The 22,262-nt window shown below is 39.4% G+C and overlaps 1 protein-coding gene across 3 annotated transcripts in view; it reads left to right on the forward strand.

The window, feature by feature from the left end:
* Window positions 1-10,128: 10,128 nt before the first annotated feature.
* Window positions 10,129-22,262, forward strand: part of LOC113095413 (inactive rhomboid protein 1) — a 52,590-nt gene continuing 40,456 nt past the window's right edge. Inside the window, exon 1 of one of the 3 annotated variants that reach the window (XM_026260932.1) lies at window positions 10,129-10,480. The gene's annotated coding sequence lies outside the window, so the exon portion shown is untranslated. Of the gene's footprint in view, window positions 10,481-13,729; window positions 13,891-22,262 lie in introns of those variants that run through there. The other 2 variants (XM_026260935.1, XM_026260933.1) reach the window with 2 other exon arrangements.

Raw genomic sequence — 22,262 nt, forward strand, 5'->3', positions numbered from 1 at the left:
TCACCAAGTGATGAGATGACTGGCATGGACAGCTCAGCCCCAGCTCATCAGCGACGGCAGCAGGACATGCCTGTAACACGCAGATGGATGCTCTCCACCGTCACGCTTCAATGAAACTCGCTGCTTATTACTGCAGTATGAGTCATCAGCCCCTCCACACTGAGCCGTCATTTTAAGAAGCAGGTAGAAAGACTTATTTTCCTGTCTTTTTACACTGCTCTAAATAGGCTTGAGTTTCTAAACTAGAGTGCACTGCTGCTGCTGATCTGCACAAACAGAAGGAAATCCAGTAAGTGCAGATTAAATGTACGGGAAAAGATATTTATTGAATGGATAGCATTTCAAGTGGAGTCCATCCACTTGTCCATTTATTTTCAGTACGAACTGAAGCAGTGAGATTTATTTGCAAGATGATACTATCCTACAACAGCAAAGGGTTTTTACGGCAGCGAAGGGAAATCCAGATTTGCATTTCCTGAAGGAAATTCCAGCACTCGCAAGGCTGTAAAACTCTTAGCACTGAAGGTTTAGGAAAGCATGGGTTGTAGGGTTGTCAAGACTGTACAGGCATCTATAAATTGTTAAATATGCCAAAAGTAAAGGACCAATAAAAGTTCAGTTAGCACATACACTATTCTAAATTATTTTATTATTTTACTATATTTACTTATTTATTGAAAGAACTATTTTCAACATAGAGGATAAGTATTTTTTCAACATATTAGAATGATTTCTGAAGGATTCTTTGACCCTGAGGACTGCAGCAAACATGAATCTGAAAATTCAGCTTTGATTCACAAGAATAAATGTGGATGGTTTATATGATAAGTGGGAAATGCCCTACGAACAAATGTGGGAAGTGAATCTTCAGCTGAATATCTTTATAAACTTTATAAAATGTGCATCCTTGACGAAGAAAAATATTAGCAATAAAATAAATAGCCTACTTTTACCGATTATTACACCCCAAATTTTCATTCTAGTAGGCAAATCTAAGAAAGTTTTTGTTGTTTTTATTGAATTGTATGTAATTAAAAATAGGGTCTACCAAACTTTAATGAATAGTTCAATAAAAAAAGAAGCTGTTCAGATAATCTTTAATTTCTTTGTATATATTATTAGGAAAGGAAAACTTGAACTTGCAGGTGTCTGTTTATGTGACATTCATGTGGTAATTATATGCAGATTTCCTAGTTAATATTTAAACAGGCAGATCTTCCCCTCTCCAGTTTCACAGCAGCATCTGTGTAGCACAGTGTTCACAGGGGGGCAGCGGGAAATCATTTTTAGTGTTACTTCTAAATCATGCATGGCTTGCATTCGTATCTGCCTCGTTGTTCTGTGTGCCATCCTGCAGCCGGCCAAGATGTAGGTCACCCAAAACTATTAGCTCTGTGAAATAAAACACGAGAAGTTTAAGCAAATCTAACCTCTGCTTAAATCATTCATGACCAAAGTCAAAGTCCTTTTAGGCAAGTCGTGCCACTCCGCCGCCATCTTGGCAACGCCTCCGGGCAGCTATTTCAGACTAACAAGACCAGCTCCTATCTAAATGAATGGGCAGAGAATCTGAACTGCACTTTCACTGGTCGCCGGGACATAAAAACTGCATATACAGAAACATCAGTAAAAAATTTTAAAAATCGCTGAAAACTGTGCTCGTCAACTGTGCGCATACGTCAGTGGAACCAGACGATAGGTTTAAATGTTTCCCGGCTTGAGTGTTGAAAGCAGATGATTGGCTTTTCCAGCGAGAGGGGCGGGACATGTGCATACAACCGCCATCTTTGCCATTATGGGTTTTCCCTATATAGTTGTATTGAGGATTGAGGAAGTGGCATGTCTCTTATAAATTTTCTCTGCCAAAATTTTCTCTAAATCAGTAATGAATTGTTCTTTTGAGTCAGAACTTTTCAATGAATTTGTTAGTTAATGATTAATTCACAAATCTGTATGATCTGTTTCATCTCGTCTCACTGACTCGGTTAACAGCTCACTGGAGGGGAAGATTATTGGTGAATCTAATTTTTTGGGCTTTTAATTACAGAAAGCTATCAAATGAGTAGCACATGAGTCATATGCACCTTTTTAAAGTTTGAAAGTCTTTGTGCCTCATAGGGACTAACTGCATTGAAAATAATTCATTATTCAGTGGAAGAAAGAATGATATACAGGCTTGGAATGACACGAGGATGAGTAAATGATGACAGAATTGACATTTTTATGCCTTTAAGGGAAAACATTTACTACTGACAGTGGACAGGGAATGTACAAATGTCTTGTGAGCTGCAATTTAATAAAGGGAAAATAAATGGATGAGAGTGAAAAAAGCTTCTGCTGAGCCTCGGTGAAACAAAAGACTTGACATCCTGCTTATAAAGGAAGATATGTGCATCCAGCGGACGTTATTTCCTTTGGGCCAAATCTTCCTTTTTTTGTCAAATGTAAATGGTTTTTAATGTTAAGCAGTGTAGGAAAGCTACTCCAGTCTCTGGCTAAATAAGTTCAAACGAATTCAGGCTGAAATATGAGGTCGGATAATGGAGACGGTGGGAGTGTTGTTTTCTCTGGCATACTCTGTTTGCCTCAGAGAACCTCTGCTAAATTTAACCTGATATCTTTGTCAGCTGACATGTGGATCCAGGCGTTACTAATCAGAGCCTCCATAGTTTCTTTGGCACTTCTCCTTCATACAGTGTTCCCTCTCCTTCTGTCTCTCCCTCTGCCACCTGCTCGCCGTCTTACTCATGTTTCGCTCTCTAACTCATCACATTTTGTTTTGCGTTCCCTTTCCAAAAGCTCATTTCTTATTGAAAAAGTTCAAAAGATGCAGTGTTTTCTGTGTCACAGACTCCTGAAATAATACTCTGTCTAATATATCTTCTTCTTGGTTGAGCGTCTCTGTTACTTCACAAGGGAAATGGGGACATAAACAATGCAGCAGAAGAAATTTGTTCAGTATTGTCAGATTTTAGCTATGCTGCAAAAATGATTTCAATTTTTTTATTAAATATCTTTAATACTTTTGCAACTTGCTGACTTTAGACAGATGGCACATGACCACCTGGCCAAGTTGCCCTAATTTCTATAAGATGGTGAAATCCAAGTTGGGTCGGTCATACAAAAAAGTACAATCCAACCCCTTACCATGATTGTAATAGGATTTTTTTTTTTACGTCGATTGGGTGATTTTGCTTCTCTACAAATTATTCAAAATTGTGCTTAGAATGCTTTCCATTGGCGCCTCTTACCAAATTAACAGTAAACAGTAACTCGGCCTGCTGAATCACAATTAGAAAAGTAGAAAGCAGAATGCATACTATATATATATAAAACTGAAAATGTCATAGCCAGCAAATACATTTTAAATTTGTTCTGGGAAAAGCATCTTTACAACTTTTGAAACTAAAAAGCAGTGTTTAATTTTGTAATATTACAGAAAAAGTAGTCACAAATCTGAACATGCCATTTTAACCTCAACAAGGACTAACCATGACGTAACTAGACACTGACGTAAGAAGACGGAAGTAGACACTGACTGGCCAGACGCCTTGGAAAACGCCCTCACCCGCCATGATTTAAAACACAGTGTAAACATACTGTTAATATTGTGTCAACTTATTTTCGCAAGTATGATGAACAGCGATAAATATACGGATGTTGAAGTACAGGCACTTGTAGGAAATGTAGCACTGCGTTAATTCGACTCCTTCACATTCTAAAACCTTTCATTGAGGTTAAGGCCAGGACTCTGTGGTGGCTAGTTCATACATAAAAATGGTTCCTCATGTTCACTGAACCATTATTTCACAATTTGGGTACAGTGAATCCTGACATTGTCATCCATGTGTAGGTCTTCCAACATTTTTTTTTTTAAGAAATGAAAAGCTCCACAGTTCAGTTAGGGTTAAATGAATTGTTTCAAAACATACAGCTTTCCAGTAACATATTAATCACAGCAAAAATATATACATATTAAATCCTAAAATCTTAACTATTAACTTTTAAAATCAAAACGGCAAACGTTTGTGTCAGGCAGTGTATTCCTATTATTTCAAACACTGAATACAAATACTGTATTGAAGAGAAAAAAAATATGGAAAAATACACCAAACCTTTGCTTCCTTCCTTTAGAAGCTTTTGGGAAACCTGTTTGGAACAATCATTACTTTTGCAAATCCATTTAGAGCTACTTGTGACACAATAATTGCACACTTCAGTCTTATAAGAGCCTGGTGTGGTTTCCAAAGGCTCATACTGATAAAGGATCTGCTCTCCACACTGATGGAGTAGGTGTGAAATTTCTGTGGCTTTCAAGATTAGAACACAGCAGTTTTCTTCAGTTATGCTCCCAGCCTCTTTATTGCTGCTGTATTTTTTAAGCTGTAATAAAAAGCAGACAAAATTAGGATCTGTATTGATAGTGTACACTGCCATAATATTCCCACTTTATTCCAGGTCATCATGCCAAAAGATAGTGTTTATTCTTTCTCGCTCTCACCACCTGGCATTGTGGGATAACTGTACTTGGCAAATGCTTTTCACTGAAAGCCTGTTAAGGAAGAGGGATGAAAGGTCCCTCCAGGGAAATATCTCTCCCCAGTCAAACTCAATTTCTTTAATTAAACCTGTCGTAATTTAAATCTCATTAATGTTTAAAGGGACCCTGGTGGTGTTGTGTGGGAAGGTGTCAGCTGTTGGGCAGGGGACTCTGCGGTAGGGAGAAGGCGGGATTACTCAGGATACTCTGAGGGTGGGTTTCGCAGCTCATGTGGTAGCGCTCTGAAAGCCAAACAGCTGGAAGACACACGCATGTTTATTCATTCATCTGCGGGGGGGCTCATAATGGAAAGGGGATAAAAGCTATTTTAAGAATGTGGGGTCAAACATTATGTGCAGAGATATGAGGTGAACATGACCAGAAAGGAGAAAAACGGCATTCCTTATCTTATGATGTCTGTTTTAATTCTTTAAACAGTTCACCATTCATTCAGAAATGTAAATTTTGTTATTATTTCCTCAGATGGAAATTTTTATATCCCTGTGGGGATATTTTTAAAAGTGAAGCCTCATTCTTCTATACATTTCCAAAATAGGCCTGTTCACACCAGGAATTATAGCTATAGAGAGAACATTAACTAGTGACTACACCAAAGCACAGTAACATTCTGTTTATTATACATAATTTATAGATATATAAGTTCATGCTACAGTTATTTCATCTGCCACTTTAAATGTGCAAGCTCATTAAAGTCACGTGGATTCTGATTTGCTCTCAATGTTCTGACTTCTGAAACCATTCGATAACATTATGTGAGAAACAGACCAAACTTCAAACCATTTTAGCTCAGAAATCACATTAAGATTCATAAATGGTGCCTTTATGTATTGTGCTTAGTTTCACATTGCAAAACAAACATCACTGTTTATTTCATGTCATAACTAAACACAATGTGCTAGTTTGATGGAAAAAGAGAGCTACAGTAAACCGGATGGTTTTTAATATTCATGGAAAATTTCTATATGACAAAAGTTTCATCATTGTAAAAAAAAAAAGGTTCCTTAAATAAAATGTTCTTTACTAAGGAAAAATTTCTATCATGACAGCTCTCAGAAAATTTTAGCTCGTTAATGGATATGACAACATTAATTTATTTGGTCTATATCGATTTGGCGGCATAGATCTGCTATGTTGCTGCTGCATAGCAAGTACAGGAACTTGCTACTGAAAAAAAATGTGCCCATACAGTGCTGTGAGTATTTAAGACTTACTACTGCTGCACAAATAGCTTAGAAAACAACCCGTAGCAGATATATACAGGTGGAGCTGGGGAGGTGGAAGTTTTCAGAGAAACTCTAAAAGCATGCTGTGAACTGCTAGTAAATACTAACCAGTCTTTGAATGTATAGCAGTAAGCTCATTTGCTGTGTATGCGACATGAACCAATCAGCTTGTGTCAAGTAGCTTAGCACTGTGAATATCATCAATTTTCATTAATAACCCATCAGACTGTGCCATCTAGAGTTGCATGACAGGCATAAGAACTGTTCCATGAAAGGTTCACTTTTTTTCCTGGAAACACTTCAAAAACACTCCTGATTTTTGAGATACAGTCTATTTTTGTATTACTTTTAAAGTGTTTTATGCTCTTCATAAAATGTACATCATGTGGGTTGGAACATGATAAAGCTGAATCAATATTGACAAATTGTTTTATTTCTGAGCTGAACAAATGTGTTTTCCTACTCCTGGACACTTCTAACATGCTGCTGTAGAAGATTATTTACACACTGTATTGATTGACCACAGAATGTGCCTTGACACAAAAAGGCCTCTCTTTCTGGCCATGCTGTGTTATGCTTCTGATAACAGCCTCCTTGACCGCAGTCTGAAGCTCTGCTATAAGACATCTGCAATTAAGCCGGAAGACAGAGCAGTCTAGGCTTTACCGATCCTCTTCTTATCTCACCGAAGAAAGAGGAGGTCTGTTTAACTGACAAATTTCCCCCACCTCCATCTTTAACCTGTTGTTCAAATAGCACAGTGCAACGCATGTGCAGATTTTTTTTTTTATACCAAGAGGCTAAGATGAGGCTAATGTCATTATACCCTCATAGTGTCCAAATCCTGTGTACGTTTTTCTTTTGCGTAGATATTTTTGGAAACAAACAATGTCTCAGTGATTTTGTTCACAGTGAAAGTCAGTGGTCCATGGCAAAATGATTTGTGCTCCATGGGCAAAAACAGCTAAAAAAAAAAAAAACATTGGTTTCCACTAAATGAATAGGGTGAATAAATAATGACATCATCTTTGGAGTGAGCTGCTTGTTTTTAAAGAAACAAAATACACATTTGCTGGCCATAACATTCATGATGAGTTCATATTCAAAAAATGAAAAAGATTTTGAGGTTTGGTTAGACAAACGGCTGTTTGGTTATTGTGTTTGATTGCAGCTTTACCATAATGACATGTTTTTCTGCCAGTGGTGTGAGGGAAGTAACGTGACTGAAGGCTGACCAGAGGATGTTGCATCAGCAGAGTTTCTGAGGGACTGCAGGGCTGTCTGATGAAGAAAAGCAAGACTCCCAGTGTCCTGAAATAAACTACTTATTATTTTTCTTCTTACACTTACAGTGACCAGATACAGATTGTCAAGATTGGTTTGCGTGGTCAATGTTATAACAGAATTAGCATGCAAACTGACATCAGACTGTCAAAATATAAACATTTTTAATAATGAGCCGGAGTCCTGATGGTGATTTTTGTATTTAAGTCAAGATTTGCAGTCTCAATTATGTTGATTAAATCGAGACTAATAATTGATTATTATGATGTGCTTGTCAAAAAGAAGAGGGAAAATGAGAAAAGGGAGTTCATGTTTTGTGCTTTTTATTTTGTGTTTTACTAATAAAAAAGTCTGCCAGACACTGCCAGTCTGCTTTTCTCAAACACATCTGCCCTTTTTTCACTCCCTGTAGTATTGTGTGGATGTCTAAAGAATATCGAGTTGTCCCTCTCCATACCTCCTTTCTTTCTGCCCTTGGTAACCCAGGAACAACCGTAACCTTTTTGAACACTTCAGAACTGAGATTTGCTCCTGCAATTTTCTGGATGGTTAACACCAGAGGAAATCCTTTATGGCTCGTCTGACTCTCTGGTTCTCTGTTGAACACAGGTCTTGCGCTCAGGTCTTTTATCTGGGACTGATTGATGGGGTTTCAGCAGAGCTTGAGTGCTCTCCCAGCTTCACTCCTGCAGTCTAATCGGAGGCCATGCCCTGGGCCCAGCCTTCCCTCTGCCTCTTCTGTGACACACAGGAGTATTTCAGAATCTATTTGTTACTACTGGCCCATGGTAGAGCAATCAGATGTTCCCCATGGGCCTCCTACATCACAATGAGTGTTGTGGGCTCATGGATTCTGGTTCTGTCTCTGTTATTTTTGTTCAGGAAGATTTAGTTTAGTCCAAATAAGAAAACTCTGTCATCATTCACCCTAAAACACAAAAGGAGATTTTTAGCTGAATGTCCAAGCTACGCTTTTCCATTCAAAAAAGGAAAGTGATTTACACTACCAAGTTTAAAAGAGAAAAAAAAATGATATGCAAGTCATCTAAAGCCAAATCATAGATGTTTGTGAGAAAATGGCTATAGCCACATACCCTGTGGTATAGAATAAAGGCACAGTCTGGCAGAAAAATGACAAAGTCATCATGAGAGCATCTTCCTCGTCCAGGAGCAGAACAGAAAATCATGCCAAACTGCAATTTCCTGAGAAACCTACCTGGAATCTGCACTTGTCATCACTGTTTGAATCCAGAGCCTTTCAGCAACTAAACCTTTCCATTTGTACACCATAAAGAAAACAACTAATGGCTTACAATTATTTAGTCCTACTGTTGTAATTTGGTATTACACACTCCAAAAGCACTAATGTGCAACAAAACCTGATTTTGTTTTCTGAATAAATTGATGAAAATCACTCCTGTACAGAATTAGAAATGAACTGAACCCTAAGCAAAGTTGAAGTAGCCACTAATCATATCAAGATGCAAATTTGAAATGTACTTTACAATCATATTCTTCTTGATTTTATGTGGACAGACAATCAGGTCACAGGCCATGTGAATAACTGAACACACAAGCCTTGCAGCCACCCTGGAAAGTCCCCGAAGGCAAATATGGGAAGAATCTGAACAATGTCGAATGAGAAAATGGAATGCTATGCATGTCAATGCAGTCTCTTTGTCTTGAGTTTGAACTCTGTACTTGAGGAGGAACCTGTTGTCCACAGTTAATGCCATCTCTGCCTCATTTTTCTGTTTGAGAACCGAGGTGGAACTGGCATCAGAATGGATCTTTTCCAAATGGACACATCAAGGGAACTTGATCATGGACTTGTTATGGTTTCGTGTTTCAGTACTTGAATATTTGACATTAATGGTAACCAGGGTGAATCTGTGTATTTTAGTAATACTCCCCTGATTAATAATTTACTAAAACATTCAGTGAAGATAATTTGTGGCTAGTGCATGTAGCTTCATATTTCTACATCTCTTTAAATCCAGCCCATACTTATATATATATATATATATTCTTTTCCAATTTTATATTTCTGAGCAAGTTTCAAAGTTGGTAGTTAGGGCTGTCAAAGTTGTTACATTTACTTTCACAGTACTGCAAGTAATTTGTGAAACTCCTAGTGAAATGAGGTGTGTAACATGCCAATACACTGCAGAAACAATAGACTTGTAAATGAGTCTGGATGGGTGCCTGAAAGAAACAGTACAGGCCTGTCTCAGGGGAGAAAAGGCTATTTTGTAATATTAAATGAAAGCTAAAAAAATGTACATGAAGCAGTACACAATGTTGAGAAGTAACTAGTTACATGTGACTAAATTAAGTAATCAAATGGCAAAATAATTGTAATCAGTTAAATTAAATTGTATTAAATTACAGTTATGAAAATGTTAATGATTACAAAGGGGGTTACATTTGATTTTTTTCTTTTAATAAAGTAAGTGAAATAATTACACTAGTTATTATTACATTTTAAATAGGGTAACTTGTAATCTGTAACCTATCACATTTCCAAAGTAACCTTCCCAACACAGGCAGTATGCAAATGTTCAATCACTCTCTCTTTAAAGGGTCAAACGTTCAACATCAGAATTAACCATAAAGCATCTCAGAGTAACAGACTAATAGTGTTACTAAATTTATCAATGTGTTTTTACTTTTAAGTTTATATAATGAAAAATAGCTAAAATAGTATCATATTAGTATAGTAATAGTTTATACAAATAAATAAAATAGCCTGTAGAAAGAAAGAAAGGATACTGTGTGTAATTTCACAAGTGTGTCATGAGGTCTGAAGTTCTGATCATGCGCTCATGCACATCTCCTTATCTAAAGGAGTGCAGTCAACACAGCAGGCTGTATGTTGACATTAAACCCATACAGTAACTAAACAACTAGTCCCCAACAATATCTCACGACTGTAATAACAGCTGAGAGAAATTCATAACACACACTCGGTGTGTGGGTCTTCAACAGACCCTGCTTTAGACTTCCCTGCTTAGTCATGGTTGAACATACACACACTGTACTCTGCTCCTCCCAGTGTGTGTGTGAGTCTCGGTCGACGCAGGCGGGGCTCCAGGTCTATGAAACTGAATTACCGGCAGACCAAAACTAAACTTACCAGAGCTGATCGCTGCTCTCCGTGTGTCGCGCGTGCGTGCGTGCGTGGGAATGTACTCGCTGCTGCGTGGGAACAATCATATCCACTGCTCTACAATGTCTTAGCATTGGATTTTTATCACCGACAGCTTCAAGACAGAGAGACTTTGACATCTGCAGCTGTTTATTCATTTGCGCACGTTGGCCGAAATGAAATAAACACAGGCTATACAACCATTGGTATTTTACAGGGATCTGGAGATTTCCGCTGTTAACGTTTTTCCTGAATCGTAAAAGGGTAGGTGGTCATTTTGTAACGTCTAATTTTCTGTTTTTGCTGTGTAGGTTAATATACGCCGGCGAGTCGTGAGCTCAAATCGATGCATCTATGTGATATTATAACGCACCCTACAGTTTTAAAGAATATATAGGCTACACGTTTCTGACTGTCTCATTGAAATATGCTTGTCTATTTCAACTGTGGATGGTTTTAAGGGTGTGTGATGTTTAAATACCCTAACTTGAAGTTTACGTTAGAGGAGTGTTTTTTAAATCACGAGACGTTGGCGTGTCGCGGAGGCGCGCGTGCTGTTCCGTGTTTATGACTTCTGCCTACACATAGCCATATGCGGTCCAGTTTACTTGATATATGCTTCATCGCTGTATCCAGTTATATTACTAACCTCTTTCTGCCTTTGCGGGTCTGATATGACTGTCCATAATATCCATATAGAGCGTTACATAGTGATTGTGTGTTCTTTATGCATACTTAAGTAGGCTAATAGCCATTCACTTTATTTCCTACACTGTCCTCGGTAATGTGATGACGTCAGTTCAACGGTTATCGATGCCCCGCCTCCAACTAGTGATTCTTGTCAGATGATTTCTGATTATCTGTGTTAAAGATATGCATTGTGTTCAAAGACCAAATGGCCTTCCAGTTTGCTCTGAGCACAACTCGTGTGTGTGCTTTTTCAAACTCTGAGTTAAAATAACAATTAATAATTCGAAAATAATAATTAAATAAAACACTGCTGCTTCGTTAATTAGCTACTACAAATAAAATAAAATAAACTGTTAATTATTATTTCATAGAATAGCTCACGCAATTAAAGCTGCAGTAGGTAACTTTTGTAAAAAATATGTTTTTTACATATTTGTTAAACCTGTCATTATGTCCTGACAGTAGAATATGAGACGGATAATCTGTGAAAAAATCAAATTCCTCTGGCTCCTCCCAGTGGTCCTATTGCTATTTGCAGAAATACATCCGCTCCCGGTAAGAAATAACCAATCAGAGCTGCGGTCCGTAACTTTGTTTGTGTTCAAAATGTAGAAAAATGTATATAATGAGCGAGTACACCATTAATCCATTTTCCAAACCGTGTTTTTAGCTTGTCCTGAATCACTAGGGTGCACCTATAATAAGAGTTTATATTCAGACTATTTTAGATTGCTTCGGGGGGTACCGCGGCGGAGTAACCCAGTACCTTTGTGATTCTTCATAGACATAAACAGAGAGAAGTAGTTCCGGCTATGATGTTCTTCGCAAGACGCAAGCAGTTCTGTTTATTAACCGCTAGAGCATCAAAAGTTACCTACCGCAGCTTTAATTTGTTTCATTTTTTATTTTTATTTTGCTGTGAAGATGGTTACAGTCTTAATTTATCTTGTCTCCAGAAAAAAAAAGATCCTTGACTTAAAGGGATAGTTTACCCACAGAGGAAAATTCTGTCATTAATTATTCACCCTCATGTTGTTCCAAATCCGTAAAGCCCTAAACACACTGCACGATTTATCTGCTGTCCCAGACGAAAGATTGGCATCTTAAGTCAATCTTGGCGATTTCTGTGATCATGGCTCCTAATCGGTGGTCCTGTGTCGTACAGTGAGAGAAGTTCAAAGACGGCCATTGTCACGGTCTTGAAACTAAAGATACAATAGTCTACAATACAGCATGATCATCGCACAGTGTGTTTGGTGCTATGATCCACATTTACTGACCAAACAATAAAAATGTGACAAGTTTATAAGGTCATGCAATGAAAGTTTGACATGCCATGAACTTTGAATTGCTATTGGATTGCTAAAACCGTGCAGTGGGTTTTGGGCTTAAGACCTTTGTTCATCTTCTGAGCACAAATTAAGAAATTTCTTTTGATCAAATCCGAGAGCTCTCTGACCCTCAGTAGACCGCAACGTAACTGTAATGTTCATACGTCCAGAAACGTAGCAAGGACATCATTAAAAGAATCCAAGTGACAAAAGGGGTTCAACCATAATTTTATGAAACTATGGGAATACTTTTTGTGCACAAAGAAAACAATTATAATGACTTATTCAACAATTCTTCTCCTATTCATCTGCTGAGGTGTGCTGCCATTATGAAGACATTATCACAACGCATGCGCTTGCTTCCACATCATGTAAACAATGCATGTGCATGGTGCCACTGTTTATGTAACGTGCACATGCATCAGCAGGCACATGCATCATTTACATGATGCGTCAGCAGGCGCATGCGTCATGATTACTCCTACCATAATGGCTATTTTACAGATTTCCTTGCTAAGTTTCTGTACCTTTACTGTTGTATTTGAAGCACACATATACTGTATAGTATGAACAGGACAATTTAAAAGTCCCATCTGTTATTAAATGTGGTTGTCAGTTCCAAACACTGAATGTGTGAATGCAGCTACACAGACTACATAGGTTTCATCTGGCCCCAAAAATGTTGAAATATTGAATGCTTTAGTTTATTACGTTTGTCTATGGGTCTCAATTTGCATACTCATACACTGTTAAGCTGTTTTGTAGCATAAATACTGTGAGTAGGGTGTTCACACTAAAACTTTTTTGCGACAAACAGAATGCCATTATTTTTTCGGAAACAGCCTTTTATAAACAACAGAATGAGATGACACGAAGGACAAAAGGACAGGAAGACATAAGAAAAGAAGGCACTTCGACATTTACAAATTTTTCTGAACAATTATTCATTGAGTGTAGACATGGACAAATGTATAGAACAAAGCAGTTGACTCGTTTCTGGCCCAAATGGAACGTCATACACAGATGCCGTTTTCATAAAGTTTCTTCAGACAGGCTTTACAGGCAACATAATGTCATATGTAATGATCTAATTCTAAACCAGTTTCAAGGAAACCATTGACACAGCTAAGTGAATATATAATGTGTGCAATATAAACTGAGATGCATCTCTATGCCATACTTCCTGTGAGTTTTTCAGGTTTTTAAAACAGCCTGCATGCTAGCCTTTTAGGGGGTGTTTGTCGCTTCAGGCCAGGCTTATGTGTTTAGAAGAGGCATTTACTGGCCTGCATCTAAATCAGTACCCCTGTGAAACATAATCTGTGATGTTTTGCATGCATATACACAAGGGACAGTCAAGTGTACAGCCAATTATTTTATTTGGAGAGTGAGAAATTCTGTTCTGAAGTTTGTGCTGAATGCAGTTGCATGAGGCATCCCTGGCCCATTGGCGCAACCTGCAATGCTTTCGAAACATTATCTCATTCAGGGGATCATCATTCATGGTGATGTAACAAGCCCGATTAAGCAGGGTCTCGATCGACTGTCGTCATTATGTGTTGCAGGTGTGCTCCAACTGGGCTCTAGGTCGGCACAGTAGTGGAAGGGAAAACAGTAGGATAGTGCTGGACTAGGTTGACACCGCAGGTGGCTGTAAGTAATGGAGAAGCGTGATCATGTGTGTATGAGTCACACGCCAATGTGTGTCTGTCTGACTGTCCGTCTGTCTTGCCAAGAGTAGATCGCTTTCATTAAATGTGGTTTTGCTTTCTATCAAGGTTCCCTATTTAAAATACATTTCTGGCAGAGAAACTGTTTATTAAAGTTGGTAAATTCATTGATGCCAAATTGCAGTCTGTTTTGTAATGCCCCGACTGTTTTGGATAAAACAACATTGGCTCAACCAGTGGCATGATCAACCTGTTTGATCTTCTCAATGGAAGTCTGGAGAGTTTTAAAGGGGCAATTTCACAGTGACATTAGTTTGCAATGACCAGTTAAAATTTGTGCACATGCACTATTTTTCATCAATCTGAATGCAATTATATTCTCATATAGGTGCATTATTTGTTTTCCAGCATCTTAACATGACAATAACATTGGCCGGTGACAGCCTATGGCATCATTACCGGCACGAACACAACCTAAAAGGGCACCGGGAAAACTTGTCATGTGCTTTTTCACCTGAAGTTTACATTCAAAGCATGGTGAGGAAACTAGAGGACGCAGTGTTTTCTTTCTCAGGGAACCATGGCTACATACTAAACCTAAGACGTTCCCTTCTGAGGGAACTTCAAACTGCTTCCTCTAGAGGTTGCTTTAGGGACCCACACTGCCATGCTGAGGTGCTGAGGGAAGTGCATGCCAATGCTATGGTGAGCAACAAGTACCAATTTCGACCAAGTCAAGGGAGTTGCCCCTAGGACGCACCAAAGAACTTAGCTGTAAGGGGCTGGCTTGAAGAAGATTGAGCCCAGGGCAAAGCTCAAGGCTTAGAATCGGAATAAAAGCATTCCTTTAAGGGGATACGGCAGAGTAAAATGGCTGACATGAACCCATATCTTGGCATGTCACCCAGGGTGCTACCTTCTGCTCTTAGAATGAGCTGCCCGAGGATCACAGGATACTCTGGGAACTTAGTATACAAGGATACACACAAAGAGAGGGGCCCATGGTAAATATCAGGGCCTGAGACAACTCAGAGAAAGGGGACAGGGCTAGCATCACGTCACCTGTACCATAAAGAGTTTTTTAAAAAGAGCACAAAAGGTTAAGCATGCACACCTACAGTTAATATGGATTTTAGAGAAGTGAACAGAGAACTAAGGTGTGTACTTACCATAAATATGGATTTTAGAAATTCCATTACTAAAAGGTCACATAGTCACGATGAGCCAGAGACTGGAAGTGAATGAGACCACTCAGGAGTAGAAGGATACCAAGCTCAGCGCCTGTGGACCTGAAAGTGGTGCATCATATAGAAGAAACCTCTAGCTGAGGTGAGCCTCCCTGACCTGAGTCCAGCAGTCACGAGAGCAGAGCTCCAGATAATCATGCACACTTTAATTTCTCGAAGAGAGCTTTTGACTTGGGAACAAAGTGCTCACAGGCACACTTCAGGGGAAGGGGAGCACCACCACCTCACCATTTGGAGGAGCCTAATAGGGAGGCAAGAGTGGCCTAACAACCTAATGAGGCTATATTACAGGTCCTCGATACTCTAAAGAGAGGGCAATACATGCGCTCAGGCGGGAGTGGTGTGCTCATAGAAAACCCTCATGAACAAGGGGTACACTACCAAGCTCAACTATATAGGTATCATAAAAGATACGTCAGTAGAGTGGGACCCAGGTAAGAAGTGTGGGGCCTGAGCCAACTCAGAGAAAGAGGACAACGCCAGCATCGCATCACCCTTACCAAAAAGTATTTTAGAAAGATGTGCAAGAGGCTTGGAATCCACACCTACCATGAATATGAATTTTAGAGAAGTGCACAGAGAACTAGAGTTTGCACTTATAATATATATATATATATATATATATATATATATATATATATATATATATATATATATATATAAATTGAATTTAGACTAAACGCTAAAAGTGGAGGATTCACCATCTGAGAGGGGAGCTCTGTTAAGCTCAACCAGAAGAGCAGCTCTCCAAGGAGGCAGAAGGCAGCCTAGCTACCTGACGCGGTTGTTGTATAGAGCTCCAGAAAACGGAGTGCCCGAGCCAGAAAGGGCCTAATAGCTGCTCAATGGAGCTCCAAGAAGTGGATAACCCGATGAGAGGAGACCTTAGATGCTCAGTTGGGATCGGCGTACTCAAAGGTAATCCTCTAAGGTGAGGAGAGCACTGCTGAGCTCAACCAACAAAGAGAGCAACATTATAGGGAAGCAGAGAGAGGCCTAAAAACCAGAGGCTGCTGCTCTATGGGACTCCAAGAGAGGATGATCTGATGAAAGGAGGCCTCAGACGCTCAGTTGGGAGCGGCATGCTCAAGGATAACCCTTTCAAGGTGAGGGGAGCAATTCTAGGCTTGACTAAATTGGGGCAACTAGGGGAGACATTATGTGGCCAAATTACCTGATTTCGCTCTCAGGAAGGGTTTCCACAGAAACTCATCTCATTCATACCTCAGGGGAACGCCGTGTGCTCAAGCCCACAAGGAGGGGCGATTCACTGGTTCGATCTTAAGGGCAGTGTGACAGGGAGGTCTTGTGGGCCTGACCGTCTATAGAACGGCAGAGAGGAGTAATGAGTGTGAAGCCACTCAGTGCCTCAGCGAGATGAGCTCTAGCTCAGAAATTGTGCATGATGGTCGAGAGGATGACTCAAGTTTCAGGAGACATGAGTAGTGCGTCCTAGCCGGGGCAGCTTCTCGAAGTAAACACCCAGCCAGGACATCAGGGAGCACATCATCAAGCATTACACTCAAAAAATGCTCAAACCCGCGGATCCTGAGGTTGCAGCGTTATACTGGGGTCTTGATGGTTAGGTTGCTCTCGCAGAAGTTCAGCAACTTGGTTACATGGTTCAGTAAGCATGAAGCTGAAGATTTAGGGCTATCATCTAGCCTGGATCCAGTACCAATGATTGAGCTACCTTCACCACAATTGGTCAACAGCAATAGGTTCTGACTTCAGCAGGGGAGGTGCTCACAGAGGTCCTAACCCTAAAACAAGTCAGTAAAAGAAGACAAGTCCAATTAGTGCGGCGGAGGAAGGCTAGTTAGTGAATTCACAAAAAAACTAGCAATAGAGTACTTAAAATCGATGTTATTCACCAACCACGGCTACAATCTGAAAATAAAGGTTTCAGAAATGGCTCCTGTTGTACAGCGTAAAGGGCTGTTCACATATCGCATCTTTTGCGCGCTCAAGTTCATTATTTCCAATGTAGGCGCGCGGTATGCACGCTCATAATGGAAGCGATGCGGTCGCGACGAGCATGCGTTGCGTCGCACTCATTTTTTCCAGGTGCGTCTGCACCGCATCAAGTTAAAAACATCTCAACTTTTCAGAATGCCGCAAGCGCACCTCGGATCATGTGACAAGAACTAACCAATCAGCTTCATCCTTTCCCGAAACAACGTTGAAAGCTCACCCAAGATGAAGGAATAGCTGATCATAGCTGTATATGGATTGCCATTTTGAAATAAATTTAGTAGCAGAGCTACTGCAAGCGATTTTTAGTGCTGCAAATCCATTTATCCTTTGCTGAAGAGCAGCAACATGTACGGCAGACGCCTCAGGGGCGCAACTGCCCGAGCGCTTTGGAAAGAAGGAGAAATTTTTAGGTGCATTTTTAGCATTTTAGCACGCATTTTTAGGCGCGATATGTGAAAGGCCCCTAATGTGGCTTTATGATATAAATCATCTTTCCAACAACTGCAGACAGATATTCTTGTTATACAATTCCTGTATAAACAGAAGCAAATAAGCAAATACTGATAGGGGATCAGACAAGTTCTTTCCGTGTTCTGCCCATCAACTGTGAATCATAGGCAATGGGCAGAAAATGTTCAGCTCCCGTGGGAACTAAACATGCCCTGCCCATGCAGTAAATTACCTCGGAATCACGTGAGAATGGAAACCACTGCTGCGAATGCATCACTATTCTCGCAAGCTGTGTGAAACTGCGAGTATCAGAACAAAGCCTCTGGTGAGATAACATGCACTCCTAGTTGCACTTAGCTTAGCTTATCACTAACATAAACAAACTGTCAGTGAAGATGAAGAAGAGGACGACGTGTTCTCCCGGCACACTTTTATACAGTGCTTGCACCGGTAATGACATAGGTTGTCGCCAGCCAGTGTTGTTGTCGTGCTTAGATATATACTTCAGACACCGGTCACGCCAAAGCCATTTGTTACTGGTAAAACATTTGAAAACGTATGCATCACATATTTTTGAAATCTAACTGAGAAAAAAGATTCAAGTGCTTATTTTTTCCTGTTGATTGGTCTACATTACCCCTTCCAATCCGATCAAAATTTAATGTGAATTGGGCTCATTCAAATTGCAGTTGCAGTGTTTTCATTAAGGCTATTTATTCTGAGCCATCAGTCCAATTAGTAATTGGTTATTTGGTTGCATGTAAACATAGTTAATGAAAGTTTACCATTTATTGGGAAATCAGTGACGCAAACATAATAAAATGCATAGAGCTTGGTGATCTCCAGCAATTTATTCACTATCTACTAATGTTATATGGTTTTATTGCAGTCTGGCCACCAAACTCAAAGGTGTGACTCTTTTTGTAGGATGAAAATACATCTGTTTGAGCTTTACGGACAAGAATAAGATAAGAATATTTTTTACCAGTTCCTTGTGAGTCAGAAAGAGCTCATTTGAGTTCTGAATAGCGTCCTGTAGATTTAGCACAAGTTGTGAAGTTACCAAGGCCTTTCTTTGTCACCACACACACAAGAAACCTAGCGAACCATTAACCATTTCTGTAGTACACCGATGGTCTTGTAAGGTTTCAATGAGTAAGGTTTGAAGGGAATGGAGTGTATTTAAATAAAGCTGCCCTGTTATATAACCCAGTTCTTCCTGTTGTAAAATGGACACATTACATTGAAAAGAAAATTCAAAGTAACAGTATCGCTTACAAAAAAGACATGTTAACTGACTTGTTTGACAACTTTTGAAGGAAAAGACTTGGTTGTCACTTAAAGTAGCTTAAAATGGATCAGTCATTTTCCCCACAGCTCGAATGCCTCATGTTTCATGTTTTCAAAGAAGCAGTATTCAAACTGTGTCAGAGCTCTTGGGGCGACCCACAAGCACACCTCCCTTTTCAGGAGTAGGGAAAAGGGGGAAAAAAACACAAAAGACATACCTACAATAAAAATGTCTTCAGTGTAGCTTGTTAAGTAAAAAAAAAGAGAAAACTCATCACCTTGTGCACTTAATTTTACATATTAATAACTCACATTGATTTTTTTTGGATGTTTTTTTTTTTTTTTTAGAAAAATACAGTCCCTATTTGGGTTCTGGTTCTGGAATAAGTTAATTTAAGCCTAACTAAAAAAAAAAAAAAAAAAAAAAAAAATCAAAACTGCAACTCTGTGCCAGTCAGAGGATATATTAATAGTCATATGATCTCTTGTGGTTTCATTTTAGTTGCTGATTTCACTGACTTGTTTAGCTTATCTTAAAAGCAACGATGAACTCAGCATTTTCATTGGAAGCGTTTCCTCATATTTAATCAGGCACTAATACTAATATTAATGTTATCTTAAATTTTTTTTATAAATGTGGCAGCACAGAAGGTAAACTCAGAAAAGTATCGTCATTCTGTGAATAAATAATCATAAATTCATAGAGCATTGTAGCATGGATAAACAGTAAGGCATGAAGAGGCTGTGCTGTTTTTATAAAGGCACTGATGTGCACAAAGCGCAGCTGTGTTTCACACCTTTGTTGTATATTTTAGCACATTTTTTATGTGCTTTTAAAGGCAAAAATAAAAAAGCTCTGAATTATAGTCAAATGCCTTTGCTGGGTGGAAACATGTTGTGTCCTTTTATGTATACTTTGCATATGTTTTGGAGCATAAATCATTTACTTTGAAAATGTTATACTTTTATGTGTCTTGTCAATTTCAGGTGTTGTTTGATTTGGCTTGATCTGGCAGATTGTGGCATGCTTTTGAACACTATTCCTGTAACTATGATGTAATGCTGCAGGGCTGTTGTAGCTTTTAGATCAGTGATATTCAGTAGAGATGCTTTTAAATCTGCTGTCAGTCCTGTCCTGTGCACAGTTACAGGCATAATTGAGTAACTACGGCTTCTTTGACTAATCGACATGGCTTTAATGAGCAAAACCAGTTTCTGAATATGAGGGTGAGGGTTTATTAAGTCCAGAAGCAGTGCTGGTGGTGTGAAACAATGTGTGAGTGTGTCATGTTTGAAGGCTTTGGTAATGTTGTGGGTGTTTCCCCAGGAAGGACTTTGATCAGTAGCATCTTGCATTGAGGTTTTCCCTCCAATGAGATTACGAATCGCTCTCTTACGTATCAAGCTGTTTTACTTTTACACAGCTGCTTCTATCCGTTATTTGCTTTTCTTTTATACACTTTTGCATTGTGTGTTACTGTGTTGTGTTTTTCATATGAAACACGTCTTCCTGACCTTGTTGCTTTGCTCTCATAATCCGGTGCGATCATCAGGATGGATGGAGTGACCATATGGGAGTTTCCTGGTGGGCCGGTCAACTTGTGGGCTTGATAGCCAAGCCAAATTTAGATGCAAAGTAAATAAACAAAGGAAAAAAGCTCATCATACAGTGAATACATAGATTTTGCCAACTCTAATGGTGCACTAAAGTAATGTTCAAGTGGTTTTATTTATAGGTTGAGCAAAAAAAATAAAGGAAAATAGGGTGAAGGCTTCCTTTTATCTGTAGGAAATTGATTAGATTGTGTGTGCAGTGAATGCGAGCTTGAAGTTGATTGTGGTAGGGCAGGGTTTTAACAGACTTAATGATTGGAGACATCCTGCGTACGACACCAGAGAGAAGTTTGTCATTTTCACCAGAAGATTTAATTAATGGTGACATTTTAATGAAACATTACGAGATCAAAATTTTTTTTTTTAATCACTCATGAGAAGATCCATGCATTTACAAAATCGACAAGGTTTGAGGCACAGTATCATTTCATCCCTTCTTTAAGCTCAGGTATTGTAAGTTTGGGGTTTTTCAATTAAAGAATAATTGTGGAAACATACTGTTTATTGAGCAAAATGAGAGGAAGATATACAGTAAATGAAAAAGTAAATTTCCCTAACCCTGATCCAAACCACATCGTATCATATTTTGTAAGTAGCAACTTCCCAGAAGGACTTCAATGCAGCTTATCATGCCCTAGCAGGTAACTCTTTTCAAGCAGCTCACAAAATTCCCTCCCCACCACTGTCTGCACATAAATTTGCCGGATTTAGTTCTTTTTCCTTTGCAATGTAAAAGTGGCTATTTTAGACAGCACCACAGAATATCACCACTGACTGCATAATGCAGAAGGCAGTCGTTTATACTGATTCCATGGCTGTTGTTTTGTCTCATTTGTAGTTATGCCTATGTGCTAATATTATTGCAGTGAGGATGAAGGGTCGCTTTTAAATAGGTCGGCCAGCTCGCCTGTCTCTATCTTTAGCATACAGTGTGGCATGAGTCTGAGAAGGCTGCCCACCCTTTTTGTCTACTTGAAGTCATGTGCAGTCTGGATAGAATCAAACTAGTCTAGACTTCAAACCGAGAAACGAGGGTGTGTTTTGCGTCGGCTGTGTGACTTGGCCTTCGATGGGCTTTTGGGAGTAGGTGGATCCATGATGATGACTAATAATAACTGACAAGAAGATCCCCGTCAGTTCAGTGTAAACAACACTGTACAAGCTTCCATGGTTTGAGAAGAGCTTTATAAAAGATTCGAACTGAAAATCTGTGTTCTATTGAACATTCTGTCACCAGATGTGTCGTTCTGGGCGTGCAGCATACCTAGCATGAAACTATGTGGATGCCATCCAGCCTACTCTCCCTTCCATTAGTCATAACTTGGCATGGTTGTGTGCCCGCCAAATTATGTCAACTCTTCCAAATATGCAGGAGTTAGATCAAGCGCAAGGCCTCTTCTTTTGGAAGACTAACACAGGAAAAAGAGAACAAACGAGCGCTTGCCATGTTGACGGCGAGCATCATGATAAACACAAAGCAATAATAGAAGCTCTTAGATCGCTGCTCTGGGATGCAGCCCAGATTTTCACACACACTCTTGCACAAGCATGGCACACACAACTGCAGACTCATCACGGCTATGTGGAGCGCTGACGAGAGCACTTTCGTTCTGTTCTTGTCTTGTCTGTCCACAGCCATGGTAAGCAAGTATGTCACACTCACACATGCTCCTGCTCTGGTGTGTGTGCAGTGTCTGAAGGAAGGAAACTAAGCCTGCCTGCTTGGAATCGCTGTTTTTCCCTGTTTGTAAGAGGCCTGCTGCTCTCCTCCTGCTGT

This window comes from Carassius auratus, unplaced genomic scaffold, assembly GCF_003368295.1.
Source record: "Carassius auratus strain Wakin unplaced genomic scaffold, ASM336829v1 scaf_tig00215721, whole genome shotgun sequence".
Lineage (NCBI taxonomy): Eukaryota > Metazoa > Chordata > Actinopteri > Cypriniformes > Cyprinidae > Carassius > Carassius auratus.